Genomic DNA, 21,403 nt, shown 5'->3' with positions numbered 1-21,403 from the left:
GTATTTGTGATAAAGATGGCTGTTCATCACAAGGAATGAGTAAATAGAAAACTTGAAACAGCTCATTGTTCAAGGATTTGGGTTAGACAACTGTAAAGTGTAAAAATTAACAAAGTATTTGTTTGTGCTTATTTGTTGGTTAAAGGACCAGTTGAAATTCTGGCATTCATTAAAGCAATAAATTACTTTTTTACAAAATTACCAAAGTGTAAATGTGGGTGTTGTATGCAATTGTGAAGAAACATTGCCATTTTAAGCAAGGTCAAAACAACTGAAAGATCTAACCTAGTTGAGATGCCTGATCCCCAAAAAAACAACTACCCTCTCCTCATCCAGTTGCCCCTGTAAACCAAAACAGAAACAACGTATTACCCACTACTTAATGATATAGTGATAAGGACCAAAGTGTGTACTCTTTGGAGCAACTGAGGTAGGGTAGGGGATGGCTGGCCCTTTTATAAAGGGATCATACCAACCAACATTACTGGTCATTTCCATAACACAATCTTTTCAAATCTGGTATATTTTCATTATGTGCAGAGCTAACAGTTCTGAAGTAATTCCATAAAAATACAATTAATTGCAGTTATCATTAGGGCCTAAGGAACAGGCATAAGCAGTAACCATTCTTCTGTTCTTAGTAGTACTCAATTGCTTAACATACCAATTTGCATGCTTAACTGTGTAGAACTTCCTTCTTTTTTCACTTTACATGCTGGGCTTCCACCACTTGCCATGTTAGATATGGTGAGATAAAATAAAACTGATAGACTAAAAAGTGAATAATTTGCACTAATCGCATGTCAAGCATTTGCTATTAGTGTGCACAGCAATACCTTCAGTCATTTTCTGACTCTACAAGGTGACTAGACAATGAAATAATGCTACAGAGTTGACAGCACAAAGAAAACATCTCCAACACTATAGTGGGAATTCTGTAGCACCTACTGTAATCCACATTGTTTGCTTTGGTTTGGGATTCTGGGCAGTTGTTTTCACTGGATTGTCAGAAAGTAACAAACTTTGGATGGCTAGGTCAGCAGATAAAATCAGACTGTAATAATCATAACACAATACTTTTTAAATCATTGCATTAAATCCATCGTGGTTTTCCAAATGACTGTCGCATGGTTATGTAAAGGTGTGGCAACTTTTGGAAATTTGGCATACTCGTTAAGAAATTTTTCATTTTACCCATGTGTGCCTTAATTGGCCACACTGTGAATGTTTGAAGTAATTTGGAGAATAGAAAGATGCAGGAACTCTTGAAGTTAAGAATAATTATATTGTTCAATAAAAATCACCTTTGGTGCAGTGCAACCTTATACATTCAGTAAAATTTTTTGTTACCTCTGTCTATGTTGATAGTTGATGAATCAGTACAAGGACAAGTGTGTTAATACACATTAAAGCCTGCAATTTCCTCCCGGCATCTTACAAAGGCTACAGCTCGTAGTAGTACACAGCTTCCAATGTCTTGTCAACAGGTAGGTATAAACAAAGTATGTTTAATACCATAATACTGTTACTACTGATGGACAAGAACTTCAATTGAGTCCAAAACTTTGTTACACCACTTTTTAGAATCTGATGACATAGAAACCCCCCCCCCCCCCTCTCTCTCTCTCTCTCTCTCTCTCTCTCTCTCTCTCTCTCTCTCTCTCTCTCTCTCTCTCTCTCTCTCTCTCTCTCTCTCTCTCACACACACACACACACACACACACACACACACACACAGTCCAACTTCATGAGTACTACAGATGAAAGACTGTATCACTCTTAGCCCCTTTCTTGCAAGATGAACTAGAGAATGTACAGAGATTAACAGTATCTGTGCAGTTTTTTAAATTAAATTAAGATATACTGTAGATACTTCCGATTTGTGGCATCATATAAAATAGCTCAAAAAGCTTTGTTCAAAAATTAAGTACACTTCTATGTGGTCTAGTATGGGATGGAGGGGGTTGGTCGGTTTAAAAAAGGGGCTAAGGGGCCAAACTAAGAGGTCATCGGTCCCTGATGAAGGAGGGTATTTCATACATAATCTTTCCCATAACCCACAGGACGAAATTAATATGCTGCTGTATGTCTGTGGGATGTAGTGCACTGGTTGTATCATAACTTTTTCAGCAGAACCAGGGCTCAGATCCCTGCATTGAGGTGAATCCCAGGAATGGTTCATTTGAGTAGGACCTGACAGATTTCATTTCTGAATTCTAGTTTATACTCGGTCGTTAGACTGACAGGATATTAAACACAGGTTTTCTTTGTGCACAATCTAATTGGTCCAGTCATTATAATGATGTGACGAATGTAAGTCTTCAGGCGAGCCAACCTGATAAAGACTGAGAATGAAGAAGTACTTTGCTGTTAGCAGTGGGATGACAGCATTCTGTTGTCACAATGTTTTCAGGGTAGTGATGTCAGTGGGCAAAACCTCTGCACGATATTAGATTGAACGTTGCATATGATGCCTCAAGGGAGGCACTACTGAGATTCTCCTGGCCATTTGGCAAGCCAGTTTATCATCTGAAAAACTGTTTAAATTCTCATATTGAAAATATTAGTAGTTTGTAGCTGCCTGAATATTTGTTGTAATATTTAATCGGTTTGCATGGGGAAATAGCATGAAGGAAATTATGAACTGCTGCCTAGTCTTAAAGTTCTTGAATCTGGGAAACCCCTCAGTTTTACTGTGGGTCCACGAGATATTCCACTCCTGATACCTGACCCAGTTGGTGGTGGCTGTGCAATGGGCAGAGTATAGCAGGTACTACTGTAGTGGTGCACACACAAGGTGGGTGGTGAGGCAATGAACAATGGTAAGCAGTAGTGTTCCATGTGCTGCTCCAACCAGTAGGGTCATTCTGCTCACTCTGCCTGTAAGGCTCAAGTCACACAGAAATGGCATGGTGCAGACACCTGGCAGTAGTGAGGCTGGGACACAGCATGGAGGGAAAGTGAGTAATTCACACTGAAGTGATGCTGTCACACATGCATCTTGGTTGTGCTACAAATGGACCAGAATACAAATAAAACAATTTTTTTAGAGATGTCAGAAGACTTCAAAGTAATGCAAATGGCAGTGCACCATTTGGACCCATCTGCCGTGTGTCCCTTTGGTGCACCACTCGTGGCGACAGACCATGAAGTGACGCATCCCCAGCACTTCATCTCTGTGTGAATTGCTTCATTTGTTAACACGGAGGTGGCTCGAAATTGCACATCACCATCTCATTTCTGTGTGAATTGGGCACTTCATGTGTGCATAGAAAATTTAACATAGATAAATCACGTTAGTTTAGGTATGAAGAAGTTACTTAGGTCTGTATTACACTGTAAAAGTGTGTTTGTCAAATATATTTTATAATATCTTTGATGATGTACTGGGCTTGGTACGAATGCATTCGTTTTCTTTATTTCACCAAAGTTGTAGGGCTATGGAGGTGAAATGTTAATACAGAGTGATAATTCTCATGTAACAGTTATTAATTTATTTATGAGGTGTTTTGAATCTTTCCTTGTAACTCTGAACATACATTAATTTTTATTGATGTTTGAAGCTGTACAGGAAATGGGTAGCAGTAAAAACCGTTATATTTTAAATAGTCATACATGTAATTGAACAAATGTAGTAAACATGAAATAGCTCCCAAACAAATTAATAATGTTAGGAAATTGTTAATAAAAATTGACGTGATAAATTTATGCAAGCTTGCAGCAATCGACATGTACAAAGCTTCTGGAAATCAGAATGTTGTTTCTACTGTAGTCTCTCCTGATAAGTTTGAGCTACTTGTCAGTGAACATTAGAAATCCTCTCCTACCGCTAATTGGAGCACTCAGTAATTTCATAATATTAGTAACTGTTTCTTTATCTGCTACATTAGGCCAGTAAATTTAAACTGCAGTTTTGTGATGGTCTTAGAAAAATGTCGTATGCTGGCCAACCTTCATCTTCTTGGTTGGCTTACTGAATTTTATCAACATAATGCTTTTCAGCTATCTTCACTTGAAGCTGTATCCAAAAGAAGTCCCCAATCGCTAGAATGCTGTCAGCATCTGAAGACACTGGCACTTTCAGATTCTGTGAGACCCTTAGCACTATCCATTTCATTATCATCACAGGAAGCTTGCTGTCCTCATTGCTACTGTTCATATTCTTGTCTTCCTCTCTTGTCACTTGGCCTGAAGTACGTGCTAAAATAAAATGGTGTGCAAAACTTGGTGTAAGTTACTTTCACATTATGTTTCACTGCCAAGTAACATAGCTTGACAAAACTTGGACTATACGTAGAAGGCTACAGTATAGTACAGAAGGTATCTGAAAGAAGTAAGGAATGAGACAAACAGAAATGACACTTTTATTCAAAGACAACAGTTACACTGAAGTCACTGTGGTCTATGATGGTGTCCTGGACATTACAAAAGGTGGGACATGTTTCTTAATGGGATGTGAAATCACCATGGATGGCAATGCATGCTCTGCAATGAGCTGTTGTGCTAGCCACAAGGTTGGTAAGGAGGGCATTCCATTTCCTCCATCAGGACAGGTGACAACTGCTGGATGTTCTTTGGTGCATTTGACATGTTGCAATGTGACTCCTTGATGCACCTCCACATTTTCAGTGAGATTTAAATTGGGGGAACAGGCAGGCCAGTCCATCCACTGAATATCCTCTAGCTCTGAGAGCTGCTCCACCTGCAGTGCTTGATGTGGTCACACATTGTCATCAATAAAAAGTAAGTCAGGGCCGAATACACCCTGAAAAGACACACAGGGGGAAGGAATACAGTGCCATAATAAAGTTAACCAGTGAGTGTATTGTGTTCAAAGATTTGGGAGATCAGAACCCCCATGAAACATTGTGCCTTCCTGCACCATCAAAGTGGGACCGCCAAAACAATCATGTTTGACAATGTTGTGGGGTGCATCATGTACCCTCACATGGCAAGAAGTGGGAACACAATGCACCCAGGGACATGATTGTTTCAGTGGTCCAGGTTTTACTCATATGAGGAGGCATAATAGTTTATGAGCAAATTGACCTCCAAATATCTGAACACAGTACACTAACCAGTCAACGTCATTTTGACACTGTACTCTTTCCCCATGTCACGTTTTCAGGTGTGCATTGGGCCCTGTCTTTATTTCTGTGGATGACAATGCATGACCACATTGAACTCTGCAGGTGGTTCAGATGGCTCTAAGCACTATGGGACTTAACATCTGAGGCCATCAGTCCCCTAAACTTCGAACTACTTAAACCTAACCAACCTAAGAACATCACACGCATCCACACCCGAGGCAGGGTTCGAACCTGCGACCGTAGCAGCCACGTGGTTTCGGACTGAAGCGCCTAGAACTGCTTCAGCTGCGGCCGGCAAACTCTGCAGGTGGAGGAGCTCTTGGAATGAGAGGATATTTTGGAGAATGGACTGGCCTGTCCGTTCCCCCAACGTAGTACATGTGTGATGTATTGGGGGGGGGGGGGGGGGGAGATTGTAGCATGTCCACATGTGCCAGGACATATCCAGTAGTTATCAACCACACTAGTGGAGGAATGAAAGATCTTACCACAAGAACTCTTTAACAACCTTGTGGCCACATCAAGGGAGCATGTGGCAGAAAATGATCCATTGCCTTCTGTGGTGATCACACACCCTATTAAGAACCATGTCCCACCTTTTGTAATCTCCATTAGACCATCACATATCGTGTAATTATTGTCTTTGAATAAAAATGTCATTTCTGTTCATCACATGTATTATTTTATTACCTTCTGTACTAATCTGTTGCAATTATACATACAGTCCAAGTTTCACTTAGCTATGTTATTTGGCAGACACATCACGTGAAAGTAACTTTTCTCCTTACGATTTGCACACCAGTGTAACTTGTGCACTCTTCCAGGGCATAACATAATTCTCCCCTTCCTCTATCTTTTAACAGGAGCAGCAACTGCTCTCATTGTGTTCAGTAAGCCTCGATTGCGTTCAATTTTTGGTTCAGTTTCAGTAGGAAATGTGGGACCTGGACTTTACTCAGCGACTGGGACTTCTTCTTTAATATGTTGACTGCCACAAGGCTGCTGCTGACCACAGCGGAGCCATGTGCACGACACTATGTGCCAGCTGGTGGCCACAGCAGAGCCTCTTTCCACGGTGTGGCTATTGGTGAAACATCCATCACTGTGTGTGTTCAGCAGTGACCATATTAAAGAGGAATTGCAATGATCCAATATGCTTTGCCTGTGACACTTTAAAAGGCCATAAAAGGTGACATCGTATGGTTGCAGCAAGTGAGTACTATTTGCTGCTAGAGAAGTAAATGCTATCTTATTTTATTATACTAGGTGTAGAATATGTTCACTGAAGTGGTAACTCAGGTTATCGCCGATTAGGACATTTTTCCCTGTAATATTTCTATCATTTGGAACAAATATTGTTTCAAGCCAGTCAATGAAGGTGACAATATCAAACTACCTGCTCTTACTATGGCTATATCTTATGTTTGGTGGACCATCTTCTGGCCAAGTAGACCACATGTGTTTGGCCTTACACACGACATACACTGGCCACATAGCACCTGTGTCTCAACTGTTGTTGTTGTTGTCTTCAGTCCTGAGACTGGTTTGATGCAGCTCTCCATGCTACTCTATCCTGTGCAAGCTGCTTCATCTCCCAGTACCTACTGCAACCTACATCCTTCTGAATCTGCTTAGTGTATTCATCTCTTGGTCTCCCTCTACGATTTTTACCCTCCACGCTGCCCTCCAATGCTAAATTTGTGATCCCTTGATGCCTCAAAACATGTCCTACCAATCGATCCCTTCTTCTAGTCAAGTTGCGCCACAAACTTCTCTTCTCCCCAATCCTATTCAATACCTCCTCATTAGTTACGTGATCTACCCATCTAATCTTCAGCATTCTTCTGTAGCACCACATTTCGAAAGCTTCTATTCTCTTCTTGTCCAAACTAGTTATCGTCCATGTTTCACTTCCATACATGGCTACACTCCAAACAAATACTTTCAGAAACGACTTCCTGACACATAAATCTATATTCGATGTTAACAAATTTCTCTTCTTCAGAAATGCTTTCCTTGCCATTGCCAGTCTACATTTTATATCCTCTCTACTTCGACCATCATCAGTTATTTTACTTCCTAAATAGCAAAACTCCTTTACTACTTTAAGTGTCTCATTTCCTAATCTAATTCCCCCAGCATCACCCGATTTAATTTGACTACATTCCATTATCCTCGTTTTACTTTTGTTGATGTTCATCTTATATCCTCTTTTCAAGACACTGTCCATTCCGTTCAACTGCTCTTCCAAGTCCTTTGCCGTCTCTGACAGAATTACAATGTCATCGGCGAACCTCAAAGTTTTTATTTCTTCTCCATGAATTTTAATACCTACTCCAAATTTTTCTTTTGTTTCCTTTACTGCTTGCTCAATATACAGATTGAATAACATCGGGGAGAGGCTACAACCCTGTCTCACTCCTTTCCCAACCACTGCTTCCCTTTCATGCCCCTCGACTTTTATGACTGCCATCTGGTTTCTGTACAAATTGTAAATAACCTTACGCTCCCTGTATTTTACCCCTGCCACCTTCAGAATTTGAAAGAGAGTATTCCAGTCAACATTGTCAAAAGCTTTCTCTAAGTCTACAAATGCTAGAAACGTAGGTTTGCCTTTTCTTAATCTTTCTTCTAAGATAAGTCGTAAGGTCAGTATTGCCTCACGTGTTCCAACATTTCGACGGAATCCAAACTGATCCTCCCTGAGGTCCGCATCTACCAGTTTTTCCATTCGTCTGTAAAGAATTCGTGTTAGTATTTTGCAGCTGTGACTTATTAAACTGATAGTTCGGTAATTTTCACATCTGTCAGCACCTGCCTTCTTTGGGATAGGAATTATTATATTCTTCTTGAAGTCTGAGGGTATTTCACCTGTCTCATACATCTTGCTCACCATGTGGTAGAGTTTTGTCATGACTGGCTCTCCCAAGGCCGTCAGTAGTTCTAATGGAATGTTGTCTACTCCGGGGGACTTGTTTCGACTCAGGTCTTTCAGTGCCCTGTCAAACTCTTCACGCAGTATCTTACCTCCCATTTCGTCTTCTTCTACGTCCTCTTCCATTTCCATAATATTGTCCTCAAGTACATCGCCCTTGTATAAACCTTCTATATACTCCTTCCACCTTTCCGCCTTCCCTTCTTTGCTTAGAACTGGATTGCCATCTGAGCTCTTGATATTCATACACGTGGTTCTCTTCTCTCCAAAGGTCTCTTTAATTTTCCTGTAGGCAGTATCTATCTTACCCCTAGTGAGATAAGCTTCTACATCCTTACATTTGTCCTCTAGCCACCCCTGCTTAGCCATTTTGCACTTCCTGTCGATCTCATTTTTGAGATGTTTGTATACCTTTTTGCCTGCTTCATTTACTGCATTTTTATATTTTCTCCTTTCATCAATTAAATTCAATATTTCTTCTGTTACCCAAGGATTTCTAGCAACCCTCGTCTTTTTACCTACTTTATCCTCTGCTGCCTTCACTACTTCATCCCTCAGAGCTACCCATTCTTCTTCAACTGTGTTTCTTTCCCCCATTGCTGCCAATTGTTCCCTTATGCTCTCCTTGAAACTCTGTACAACCTCTGGTTCTTTCAGCTTATCCAGATCCCATGTCCTTAAATTCCCACCTTTTTGCAGTTTTTTCAGTTTTAACCTACAGGTCATAACCAATAGATTGTGGTCAGAGTCTACATCTGCCCCTGGAAATGTCCTACAATTTAAAACCTGGTTCCTAAATCTCTGTCTTACCATTATATAATCTATCTGATACCTTTTAGTATCTCCAGGATTCTTCCACGTATACAACCTTCTTTTATGATTCTTGAACCAAGTGTTAGCTATGATTAAGTTATGCTCTGTGCAAAATTCTACCAGACGGCTTCCTCTTTCATTTCTTAGCCCCAATCCATAATCACCTACTATGTTTCCTTCTCTCCCTTGTCCTACTGACGAATTCCAGTCACCCATGACTATTAAATTTTCGTCTCCCTTCACTACCTGAATAATTTCTTTTATCTCATCATACATTTCATCAATTTCTTCATCATCTGCAGAGCTAGTTGGCATATAAACTTGTACTACTGTCGTAGGCATGGGCTTTGTGTCTATCTTGGCCACAATAATGCGTTCACTATGCTGTTTGTAGTAGCTTACCCGCATTCCTATTTTCCTATTCATTATTAAACCTACTCCTGCATTACCCCTATTTGATTTTGTATTTATAACCCTGTATTCACCTGACCAAAAGTCTTGTTCCTCCTGCCACCGAACTTCACTAATTCCCACTATATCTAAATTTAACCTATCCATTTCCCTTTTTAAATTTTCTAACCTACCTGCCCGATTAAGGGATCTGACATTCCACGCTCCGATCCGTAGAATGCCAGTTTTCTTTCTCCTGATAACGACGTCCTCCTGAGTAGTCCCCGCCCGGAGATCCGAATGGGGGACTATTTTACCTCCGGAATATTTTACCCAAGAGGACGTCATCATCATTTAATCATACAGTAAAGCTGCATGTCCTCGGGATAAATTACGGCTGTAGTTTCCCCTTGCTTTCAGCCGTTCGCAGTACCAGCACAGCTAGGCCGTTTTGGTTAATGTTGCAAGGCCAGATCAGTCAATCATCCAGACTGTTGCCCCTGCAACTACTGAAAAGGCTGCTGCCCCTCTTCAGGAACCACATGTTTGTCTGGCCTCTCAACAGATACCCCTCCGTTGTGGTTGCACCTACGGTACGGCCATCTGTATCGCTGAGGCACGCAAGCCTCCCCACCAACGGCAAGGTCCATGGTTCATGTCTCAACTACAGAACATAATTGATTTTGAATTCTTTGTTATAGTGTGGATTCTGTGCGCATATTGAACCTCTCTTGAACATGCATCTCTTCTGGTCACAGTCATGTGATAAGTCAGCCTCATCATAACTGAATAGATCAGCACTGCCATTTTTTTAAATATAAGTTTCAAAATATCAAAGTACTTCTTTATGGTTGCAACAGCTAAAGAAGACCTATTTGGTGCAATATTGTTGAAATATTTGATCTGTGAGGCTTTTACAAAAGCCACAGAGTCAGCACTGGAATATTGCCTTTGAAACTTGGTGCTGTTGGGGCTTCGTTAAGTTAAATAGGCATTAGTTACCATCCTTAAAACTAAGATGTCAAGTGGAAATCCCCAATCAGCTACAGCTAATGAATGATGAAGGAAGTTATTTTCTTTGTCAACAGAAAATGCTAATGGTCATCCAACACTGTTAGTTTTATTTCTTATCTTCTGACTGAGAGTTCCGAGAGGAATATTGTAATGTTTGTTGATTTTTGTTGTCATTTTTCCTTTCCTGACTGTCTTTGCAAATACTTCCAAGCTTTCTGGAGGATTATTATTGTATGGGTATGCATCAGCTCTATGTACAGGATTTCTTGGCATTGCTAGAATTGAAATGAATTATATTTTTATGACCTAAAAATGAATGGGTTGCAGTAGGTGAATGGACACTGACTGTACTTGCATATGAAAGGATGGTAATTTGTGTCTGATGGGGGAGTCTGCCAGGATAGCTGAGACAGTCAAGGCGACTGCTCGCAACAAGTGGGAAATCCAGGTTCGAGTCCTTGTCTGATGCAAATTTTCATCTGTTGTCTTTGGATTTATTTTTCAAAGCCTGTATGTGGCTGATATCATTGGTTTCTCTTAATTCATAAAATATATTACATTCATAAAAATGTTATGAAACCAATCAAGTGTGATAATCTTTGTTTAACTGCTGTAAACAAATGTCTGTAGTAAAGAGCTTTGTTGTCCTGATAATTTTTTAAATTTTTTGCTTTTATTTTAGCCATCCGACTACAAAAATAGTGTTGTAGGCAGGAGGAATGTGCAGACATAAAAAGTTATTCTAAACTTTCTGCTGTTGCATGTAGTTTTTAATTTTCCTGGACATTGACAATTTCAAATAATTTTTGTTGAGCTGCCTGAGCTTCAGTTTTTATAATAAGTTTACCTGTTTGTTACACCTAGAGGACATGATTCCACACTCACTCAAAGTACTTACAATTTGGAAAAGGTGTTAACTGTAGGAGAGGGGAGTGGGGCAGAGAGTCCATGTCTGCTCTGGTTTTACATGCCGTGTATGATGCAACTAGATTATGGATGCACATTTATAAATAGTAGATGCAATCCATTGCAGTTGTATTAGCCTTGCTGTTTTTGCTTGTCAACCATCCCTGTTACCATTACAAGAATTTGTTGGCGGGTAGCAGCCACTGAATATCAGAAAGTGAACCACTATTGTGTGATAAGCATTCTAAAAGTATTAAACATGAGTAACTGCACACAATACTGGTATGTTGATTATTTACTTGCAGAGGAACATGCAAGAGGGAAGCTCCTGTGGCAGCAATGCAAAGTATTTTGTTTATTCAAGTGACAGAAAACATTATTATTGCACTCTGTTATTGGTTTCAGCTATCACAGCAGCCACCTCTAGGTCATATTATTACCATGGCAGGAAGTTAAATTATTGCTTGTTCTTATACAGGCAATGCCCAAAGTGAATCAGTTGTTGACATATGTATCTGAATTTGAATAATTTCTTAATGAAGTATGATGCCATCAAAATTTAGTGATTACAATTGAACAAATAAACAAGAAAACAAAGTTATAGAGAAAGTTAACTTAAAAGACCTTTCTAGAAAACCAAATTAGTGAGCCATATTTGAAATGCCTCCAATTTGTTGATAAAAGAATATGAAAACCATGAAGTTTATTAAATTTTAACACTTAACTTGAATTATGTATATCGTGGATTAGAAAAAGAAGTCAGCACATTAAGTGGTATTTAATTGATTGCAGGTGTTTTTACTGTAGACAGTTTTTAACACAAAATCCACCAAGTCTTAATGATACAGAATGTGTGTTTGCAGTGACACCACGAGAAAGAGAAACAATAGATAAAAGGGAAGGAGGATTTTTTTTAATAGGCCAATAACAATGGAAAAGGCACATTGAGCTACTGAGAGTGAACCCAAACTCTGAAAAATTGCAGAGGTTGTCCAGCCACATTTTCTATGTAATTTTGTATAACTGACCTATGGTCACCTGTGGCTTGTTAGCATAATAATGTACTTATGATTTATTTGGTTTATTATACTAATTACCTTTGCAGCAGTGAAAAATCCTGTAACACACTATCACCAAAAAAAGTACGTGCCTATGCATAGATGCAAAAGTACTGTGATGTGGTTACTGTCACTGTGGGAACAATTCAGTATAGTGCTCTCATTCCTCTCTTCCATTCCATTCAGTGAACCCATGTGGCACAAGGTGCATATAAGCTAACTCATCAATAAACCTGTCCATATTGCTGTGTGTCATTGTAAAAGTACAACTGATACTATTGGAAAAACAAACATTCATTATTATTGCACCTGGGAGTGAGAGCGCTTCATTGGCTTATCGTGAGTTTATTCTGATATTTCACAAGGACATGCTGAACCACTTGATACTATATGCACAACTGTCTTGAAATTATTCACATTGCAATGTGTTTTTGTTAGTCACCAATGTACTTGTTTACTGTAACATCGCCGTGTTTCCAACAATGGTAGCAGAGGCCAAGTGCAATAATATTGTGGTCAGATAATACAGAAATACTTGTTACTCTGTAACAAGTTACCAGAGATAATAAGTGTCTAGTAGCAAAATATTAAGAAAATATCCCTGAACAAACTCTGGAATTCAGCCAGTGGAGTTTAAGTCCACCCTGTAGGGGTGAAGAAAGTGGAAAGATGTTTAACAATATTAGAAAAGACAAAGTAAAGTTTTTGACCTTGTAGTAAGGATTGACAATTATAGATGTTAGGAACAAATTTTCAATTATAGTTACAAGAGTAGAAAAGAAAGGCAATTGTTGAAGCCTTGAATGAATAAAGATGTGGCAGATACTAGTGTAAACAGATAACACAATACACAACAAAAACAGGAACTTTATATAAAATTTAAAGGGCCTTGAGAAGAAGAAAAGGAAAAAAATGACTACTGGGCAAAAGAAGAGAAAAAGTGAAATAATGTAGAGCACTTGGAAAGGAAGTGGAGAACAGACTAAAAAGGGAAAAAAATCATCAAAACTCTTTCATTTCTGGCAATGATTTTTTAATGTGAAAAATGCTAATTTAGCCATGGTTTGAAGTCCACATTAAACTGTAGCCCCCCAGCTGGGTGAGACAGTTCAAATGTTGGAGCAAGGCAAGGGCATACTGCCTCCCATAGGACCATGCCTTGTTGCAGCACTGTGGTGTTCAAACCAACTTTTGAGTAAGGACAGCAATACTACTATTTACGAACAAATGCGTTTTGATTGAGGAAATAATTAATCATATGTAGATATTTCTTAGTACCTTTCAAGCAGTTAATCATATGTACCTACAAGAGAAAATAATCCAGAATTTGCTTCTACTGCTGTAAAAGAGTATGAATGTTTATGGACTCAAAGTACATTCAATAAAGTCATTTTTAAACTGGGGGGGGGGGGGGGGTAGAGTTTTAGTAGCATATTGCCTGATCACTGACATTTTGGGGAGCTTGTGCACCACTAGTACGAAGCAGCCTTTTTTTTTAATACAATTATTCCTGGTGACATGAGTGGAACAAACATTAGGTTCTCTGTAGGAAGTTAGTGAGCCTTAGAGTGCATGTAGGAACAGTGACCCCCACAAGGAGCAGTCAGCAGATAATCAACATTGTTTGTTGATTGATTGATTGATTTTTATTTGGTCCCATTTGATTACATTTTGTACAAAGTGCATGCTTGTAATGTAGGACAAGTCAACTTAAACCTATTTTCTTACAATATTTAACTTATTTATTATAATTTAATACATAAAAGTGGCAATACTTTAATAATGTTGCATACATTTTTCACCCATTTTTTAGGTCCTGAAAATTATTTACATACCGGTACTACATTATACTCATATTTAAATTTTTCTCTCAGTATTCATGTTTTCATGTTATTTACATACCATAATCTGTTCAATTAGATACAGTACCTCTATAACAGTAATAGTAGCATTTTTCATTCACTGATACATATACTCTTCTACACTATGAACCTCTTTTTCGATTAAATAATCCTTTAAAAGTTTTTGGAATGTCTTTTTGCTCACATTGTCCTGCAAAATCTTTGGAAGGCACTTTATGAGTTTGACACCCGAGTATATTTTACTTAACACCTGTTTTGTTTAACCTTTAAATCTAAAGGGAGTGGAAGGGCTGACCCAATAAAGTGAACATTTCAATTCCAATGTGTTTATTAACTACCAAAAACAATCTCACATAAAAACTGACTCAGGCAAGATTATTTACGAAACACTCATTACATAAAATTGTAAGAAAGTTAATAAATCATTAGCCAACACTCTCCCATAAACATAGAGAAACGCCACTCAGGCAAAATATTTAAGAAACCCTCTCACTGCATAAACTAATTAATAAACTAATAAACCATTAGCAACAATCTCATATAAAAATTGACAGAAGCTACTAAGGCTGAATTTGACAACAGCTTTAACAAAAGAACTCTAGCTAAGACATGTTATTTAAGACCCTTCAATTTCAATAATTTAACATTACATGTAAAATAACAATGGACACAGTGCCTCAATTTTAACACGAATATTTAGAACATATTTATTAAAACATATCTTGGGCAATCTTGCAAATTACTAGACTAGAGAACCTTGCAGAGTGAACCCCGAAATTATTCAAATGCCCATTGGCTTGTAAGATGGGCTTTTAGGGCATAGAAAGTTACAACTTTGTACAATCATAAATGTGTAATAACAGAAGTAAGGCGAAAGTTTAGCCACAAATGGTGGAACCAACTGAGGGAAGTAATACTTAACTTCAAACCAAGATGTGGCTCCGTTTGCAACCCCACGTTGAGTTGGCCACAGAAATGTGAACCCAGCAAATGCTACCGAAGGGGAACACATGAGCTCAGGCGAAGTTCACCGCCCATAAGCCAAACTTGTAATCTAAAGGGAAGCTCTGCACTTCGGTTGCCCACTGCCTCAGATCACTGAAACACAGACCACAACCGGCAACAGGAGGGCAAAAAACTTTTCTTAACTTTAACATTCAAGATTGACCAGTAAATTAACACTATAAAATCAAGTAATTTCACTCACAAGTCCATTGCTTAATTGAAACAGTACCTGATAACAAATGCTAAAAGTGGGAAATGAACTGTCTCACGAGAACTGATGCTCACTAGAACTTGACACACATATTGGCCACCTTAAATGGGCCTGCAAAGCTCAACATGGTAACCTTTAGAAATAAAAACTGAGATTGCCTGCAGAGGTCATATTAACATGGATTAACCAATATCGTAAGCAAATTAAGCACCTACTAATAATAGCTAATGAACTAACATTCTGCAAATACATCAATATTATACAAAGCAGAATACATACTTAGCAAGAGGCATCAAATGAAATTGAACACACATAACATCACATGTCCTGCAACATCTTACCGTATGAAGAGTGATCACAATCACAGTTAACTAAGCACTCTTAGTAATTATAGTATTTAACAGGGTGTCTTGGTGCTGGGGCGGTTTGCGAAGACATTAGACCATCACTTCGCAAGATCTTAACAGCATGTCCCTCCAAGGAAGTTGGCATATCCACAGCTCACGAGGTTGCCGGAGAATGCACAGCGCTGGCCAACTGCTGCTGCCTTCAGTATAACCATGCGATAATCGCAGCCGGGCCTTTTGCCCGCCAGCCAATCACCGACTCGTGCACTATTGCCTTCCATTCTCAAAGCATTGTTCCCACTACTCACGGTCGGCACTTGCTTATTCCCGAGCCGGTCCAAGCCCAAAGACAAACCTCTGTACTAGGAAATCAATTGTACACATGTCAGAGATAATACTGGCATGCCCACCACGGCTCACTTTTTCAGCAACTCTTAGTTGGTGTTGTATACTTCTCAGCTGCCCTTTATTTCTTGTTTTATATGCATGAGTGTCTGCATTTCTTTCTATTACTGCATTTCCTTTTATTAATGATATTATTGTTTTGTAAATGTAGAGAGATGGAAATGTCTATATTTTTAGACAATGGAAAACAGTTCTGCATGAGTCTCTTTGTTTCTTGTTCAAGATGGTCCAAACAGCTTTTTTTGACAATGTAAATATTCTTTTTCTATTTTTGCTGCTGGAATTCTTCTGCCATCAAAGCCATTTTAATTCTGGGTTTTCTGCATATTATAACATTATTCAAAGTAGAATAGTAAATGATGAGAAAAAATGTCTGTTGCTTGTACTGAATCATCTGGATGATTCTTATTTGGGAAAAGAAAAATCCTTTAGGTTCAAAGCAGGAGACTGTTATTATCTAAATTCGTTCTTTGAGAAGTCTACAACTGTTGATTAGCATAATTTTTCTCAAGAATTGTTAAATTTTTATAAAAATGTTGGCGGTCTTCATTGCTTTAAAATTGCAGGGAATGAGGAAGACAATGGTAAGTAAATGACCCTTTGACTTAACTTTTTTAATACAGTATTCAGAGCTGATACTGATAGCAGCAGTAGTAAAATGTAGGAGTGCACGTCATATATCCTCTGTTTATGGAATTCGCAGTCAGGGCCAATTCTCATGTATGCCAATGTCTTCTTGCCCTCATCAGTGATCTCACTTGCCCATTATGTGTTGCTGTAACTAGCATTTTTGCCACTTGGAGCAATTTATGTCAAAAGGGCAAAACTGAAGTCTTACATTTTCTGTATGAGTGTGTGCATTATTGAAGCTACAGTGTTCTCTCAACCTATTTTTCTGTCTTAACTCACAGCACACCAGTTTTCTTTCATATTCCAGTCTTCATTTTCTTCTTCTTCAATACATTATTTGCTCTTTTTCAAGCTAAGGCATTGCCATTGATGTATTCTGCCAGTATGCATCCTGATGCTCATAATCTTCTGAGGTCACTGTTTTCAGTTTGTTTCTACTGTAGTTTGAGTTCACCCAATTATTAGAATTAGCTCCATTTACTTACCAATGACATAAAACTTCATTATTTTGTAGGCTCAGGAAAAAATAATATAAAAGGCCCTCAGTTCTCATCAATTCTATTTCCTTATTTAGAAGCTGGTTTCTTACAGATGGAAGAAACTTTTATTTACAAGAAATCAGCAGACTCAAGTACAGACAAAATGTAAGCCAAAAAGCTAGGTTAGAGAAATAAATGCTCATCCAGCAATTTAGAAGAAGGAGTCAATAGCGTGTAAATGTAACAAAGTTGTCCAAGTGACAGGCAGGCAGAAATCAATGATGAAATGATTCTGTGTTGAAGAATAGAATTATTTCTACTATTTCCAGGAGTACATAACCAACTAGAAAAACCAGAAACAAAAGTAACAATAGAAAGAATTGCTCAGCTATTGACTTCCATCAGTTCACCAAAGTAAACAATTGACTTGAAATGTATGTTTTTAAGCCAGTAAATAGTGTTGTTGGAATAGTTGTTGATGATGGGTGGAAACACCTCCACACTAATAACTGCCATCCCTTTCGCTTTACAATATCTCTCCCATGCAGCCTTATACACATGGATGGGACAGCTGCAGTAATGCTCAATCCCTTTTCCAGTACACTGAAGGGCTTACCAAGACACTGTCCCCAATATTGAGTCCAGCAACAGATGTGTTGTGTATCCTCCCATATTCCAGCCAAATACACTAATTGGTTTCGTATACGCTCTTCAGGATGGAACATCTGAACCACATTCTGCACCAGAACTTTGAGTATCTTTTGTTGTGACCTGAAATTAGGGATATAGTCCTCAAAATCCCACCCACTTTTTCCAAAGTGGTATACTTTCTTCCATTCAAACTACAATATACCTCACTCCATCTTTCACAACTCCTAATTTACCTACCCGTACTTTTCTCCTTCCTCGTAGTCCTTTCCCTCGCCTTTCGTATTGGCAACTCATTCCGAAATGTCAAGTTACTAAGCTTTTACAACTGTAGTTTTTCCATCTTCAGCTTCTGAAAAGAAAGTATATTTACGTTAAACAAAATTGGTAATGCTCACAGCATCACTGTGAAGTTTTTCTGAAAAATGTGGCGTTATAACTCTCCTCACATGCTTTACATGCATGGAGAACAAGCATTTGAAGAGTGAGGAAACTTGAAGTAAACTTAATACGTGAAATAAAAAAGCCTTTTTCTCCTTCAACATCAAGCTACAAAATGTTCCATTCTATTTGAGTTAAACTGTAAAATATAAGATACTTAAATTTTAACACTAGAGATGGTAAACGTGTAAAACAGTTTCCAACTGTGTGATTTAATGTGTCATGGAATCTCAAGGCAGTGTTCAGGATGACCTGTGTAAGTGGTTAAGATTTAGTCGGCATCCCAGTGGTGTGGGTGGTTGAAATCAATGAGGTATGGTTCCAAGTTGTAAACTGTCTTCTTTGTCAGCTTTATTGCTAAAAATACAGGACACATCAGAGCCTGGGGAGGCCACTGACAGATTGAATGGACATGGTTTCCAAGAGGGTGTGTGAAATTGGGACGAAAACTGGCTGCCAAGGCAGGATGAGAGTTCCACTCAAATACACTTCCCAGTCTGCTCCAAAGTTCTCATGTGATCTTTTCCAATCCTCTGATTGGCCAACACTATTAATGCTGTTTAGTCACCTCATCAGCAAAGTCAATCATGAGAGCAATGTTTTAACAGGCAGCACATGAACAGGGTGTGGGTAGGTAGTGGTATCCAGTGTCAAGCCAGACTTGGCCCAGCCACAGCACATAATAAAAACTTAGTTACATCAAACAGCGAATAAAGAATCTAATTTAAAATATTTATCTCTCATACAATCTGTCGATTCACCTGTTACAACCCCTCCCCCTTCCACAGGAGCATAGAATCTGATCCAAACAATGGGATAAACTTTCACTAAGGAAAAGTACTCCCTGGGCAAGCAAAGTTGATCAGGGAAGTTACACATTAAGGGTGTGTGAATTCGTTTGATTATTTCACTTTTGTCAAGTGAGGCATGGTACAATCCCGTATTTATCAATATTGTAGTAAAGATGTAATATCTGACAACAATTGTAGGTTGGCTGTTATGATTTGGTTGTACAATGGTAGCCACAAGGCTGGAAAGACAGCCTGATGTGAAGCTATGTAGCAGCATGGTGGCAACTCTGAGCACTATGACAGAGTTCTAGTGCCAGCAGTGACAGCACAGGAGCTGATGAGAGCTGGTGGCACATGTGATAGCCAGGCCTCGCATGTTATGAGAGGCACGACTGTAGCACTCTATCGAGGGAGTGCATCGGCTGGGGTATAGGGAGCAGATTCTGTAAGAGGGAGGAAGGGCCAGTTTAACAACAGTTTTAAAAGTTACATGGATCCCCATTAAAACTGTTTTTCCTTGCATATAACAAACGCTCCTTGAATAGGAAGGCATAATAATTAACAAATTCAGTAAGACGTTAAGCTTCAAGTGTAATTAAAACAGCTTCTAGCTTTCATAAATGGCTTCTAAGCTTTTGAATAGGTAAACTAATTGACTGTGGGTCCAGGCAAGTCTACTAACACACTAATCTCATCTACAGATGACACAACCCTTTGGTGTGTTTTCATTTGAACCACTACTGCTAGTAATCCCATCATAGCACTGATTGTCAGTATGAAACTTTAAATGGCAGACATCATACTCAGTCCTTAAATTATCTCTTTAACTCTTAACAAACTACTTAGATTCAAATTATAGTTTATTGTTCCATATCTTTGACACAAGAAAAGAGTTACATGACTCTGTTACAATATCAGATTTTACAATGAAAACACTAACTTTCTTCATCTCAGTATTAAGTTCTCAAGCATGATATTCAGGATGACAGGATTTGGCAATTTTAATCACTTACCATAACCCTTTTTATATATTATCCACACAATGAGTCCTATGATGCTCAGAGCAGTATACTGCACACCTTTCTGCACAAGAGTCAAAGAAGTGTGATCCAAATGCAGATTGGACTTCTGCCTAGTATTAACTGGGTGAGAGCTGCTAATTCTTGGGAATAAGCTGATATCTGATATTGTTAAGGAGAAGTGAAAGTAAAGGGTGTAAGAGAGAGAGAGAGAGAGAGAGAGAGAGAGAGAGAGAGAGAGAGAGAGGCGCCAATGTCAGAATACCAAGACTAGTGAACAGGTGTCGACAAGAGGTTTGTGAACTTACACCATTTATTATTTATTCCCCGAACTGCTCATTTCTGGACCAAAAATATCCTCTGAGAATGGGAAGAGTTACTCCAAAATATAATACTATACGACATAAGCAAATGAAAGTAAGCAAAGTAGACTACTTTTTGTGTCAAGTGATCACAAACTTCAGATACCGTTCAAATAGTAAAAATGTTAGCATTAGGTCTTAGACCAAGATCCTGAATATGGGCTTACTACACATTTGAACACCTAGAAATTTTAACTGTTCAGTTTCACTAATCATATGCCCATTCTGTGAACTTAACACATCAGATTTTGTTGAACTGTGTGTTAGAAACTGTAAAAACTGAGTCTTACATTGATATAGCATTAGTTTATTTTCTACAAGCCATGAACTTGTGTCATGAACTGAACTATTCGAAACTTAGCCAATGTTGCACACAACATCGTTTACTATCAAGCTAGTGTCATCAGCAAACAGAAATATTTTAGAATTGCCTGTGATACTAGAGGCATATCATTTATATAAACAAAGAACAGGAGTGGCCCCAGCATTGATCCCTGGGGTACCCCTCATATGACTGTGCCCCACTCAGACCCCACATCATAGCGATTCTCAACACTGTGAATAATGACCTTTTTTGTTAAAGGAAGAGGTGAACTAATTGTGAGGTACTCCTCGTATTCTACAATGGTCCAACTGCTGGAGCCATATTTTGTAATCAACACAATCAAACGCCTTAGTTAAATAATAATAAAAATGCCTAGTGTTCAAAACCTCTTGTTTAATTCATTCAGGACCTCACAGAGGAAAGAGAATATAGAAATTTCATAATCAAAATATCCACGGGTGTACTGCCGGTCTAGAGTGTCCAATGGGCACAATATTTCGGCGATCAAACATGTCGCCATCATCAGGTGAACTGACGGACTGAGCTCCTGTGAACGTGCCGGCACGGAGATCCGTACGCTATGGCTGCTCAGGGGGAACTGGGTTCGGTCGCTTTTTTTTTTTTTTTTTTTTTTTTTTTTTTGCACTTTTCATTCCCTTTCCTGAGGGGAAA

The sequence above is a fragment of the Schistocerca gregaria genome, chromosome X (assembly GCF_023897955.1).
Source record: "Schistocerca gregaria isolate iqSchGreg1 chromosome X, iqSchGreg1.2, whole genome shotgun sequence".
NCBI lineage: Eukaryota > Metazoa > Arthropoda > Insecta > Orthoptera > Acrididae > Schistocerca > Schistocerca gregaria.
Note: the sequence above shows the minus strand (reverse complement) of the source record.